At 54.6% G+C, this 1528-nt stretch overlaps 1 protein-coding gene across 1 annotated transcript in view; it reads right to left on the bottom strand.

Annotated features, from left to right (window-relative positions):
• Positions 1 to 1528, bottom strand: part of LOC105983500 (chromosome unknown open reading frame, human C17orf85) — a 52228-nt gene that overhangs the window by 50242 nt on the left and 458 nt on the right. The window lies entirely within an intron of this gene.

Below are 1528 nucleotides of genomic sequence, written 5' to 3'. Positions count from 1 at the left end.
CCTCAGCACCACATAAGCAAAAAGAAAAAAGCCGGAAGTGGTGCTGTGGCTCAAGTGGTAGAGCGCTAGCCTTGCGCTGAAGAGCTGAAGGACAGTGCCCAGGCCCAGAGTTCAGGCCCCATGACCGGACCCCCCCCCAAAAAAAAAGATCCCAGTCTCCTGGGTAGCTAGGATTACAGGTGTGAGCCACCAGTGCCTAGCTAGTCCCTTACTTTCTATCCCACTAACAGCTGTTATGGGCTGGAGGCTCAAGTGGTAAGCCCTGACTTCAATTCCCAGCCTATGGGGATGGAAAGAGGACACAACTTTGTATTTTCTACTTAGCACTTAGCTATGTAGAACTGAGAACTGTTTCTTTTTGAGCAGTCCTTTTTAGCAGCCACTTTCTACATGACTAACGACCCCTTAAGAAGCCCATCCAGGGCTTCTGAATGTGGCTTAATGGTAAGAGTGCTTGCCTAGCAGACATGAAGCCCTGGGTCCGATTCCTCAGTATTACATAAAGAGAAAAAGTATGAAATGGCACTGTGTGTAGCTCAAGTGGTTGAGTGCTATTCTTGAGCAAAAGAGGCTCAGGGAAGCTGGGTGCTTAGATACATAGCACTTAGCTATGTAGAAACAGAAGTTATTTATCTACTTGTATGCCCCACTGGAACATAAACTCCCAAAGAGTTTTTAAACCTGATCTAGTACCTAGGATTGGGCTTGGCACTCCCAGTGGGATACAAGGTATACAGGTTAAATGGAATGATTACCTACATCACAACTGCAGTGATACTCAAAGGATAGCAAAATGCCATTGTATTGTTACCAGCCATTCATCATCTGCCATCACTAGTTATCCTACTTTTCCCATTAACTACAGTTTAAAGGGCAGGATTCGCTGACATGTAGAAGGGGGCGGGGAGGAGGACAACAGGGGTGGAGGGATAATTCATGTTATGGGTAAAAGTGAGCCATCAAGGACCTATATAAAAGCAGCTCTAAGAACTGGACACAGAACTCTCCAAACCACAGGCAAAGCACCCTTGGCTGTCCCCACTGGTGATGAGAGGCACCGCAGGTCAGACGCTGGGACCACGGTGTGGGTGCTACCCGGGCAAGGGGAGGTGCTCGGTGGCAAGATGACCCTCCGGTCACCACAGCAACCCAAGCGTTACCTGCTGACGCGCCAGCCTCCCCGAAGAGAGGCGAGTGCCAAGCTCGGGACACACCGACTCCCCTGGGAGCGCTGGATGCGGGCGCCACCCGGCCGCCCCAAGGGGACCGCTCCCGGCTGCTCCCGCCCGGCGCTCCCCTTTATCTCCAGTCCTCCCCATTCCCCCTCACACAGCCTGGCTCCGAGGGGCGGAAAAGCGGGTCCACCATCCTCTCCCCGCTCCCCGCCTCCCGCAGCCTCTCAACACCCATTTCCGGGCGCTCGAGCGTCCTCTCCCGCGCCCCGCGCTGGCGCCCTTCATCCCCCTCCCCGGACTCTCCAGGCCCCGCCGCCGGCCACCTCCCCTTCCGGCCCCGGGCGAGGGGCACC

The sequence above is a fragment of the Dipodomys ordii genome, unplaced genomic scaffold, assembly GCF_000151885.1.
Source record: "Dipodomys ordii isolate 6190 unplaced genomic scaffold, Dord_2.0 Scaffold19, whole genome shotgun sequence".
Taxonomy (NCBI): Eukaryota; Metazoa; Chordata; class Mammalia; order Rodentia; family Heteromyidae; genus Dipodomys; species Dipodomys ordii.
Note: the sequence above shows the minus strand (reverse complement) of the source record. Positions and strands in the feature narration are given on the sequence as shown.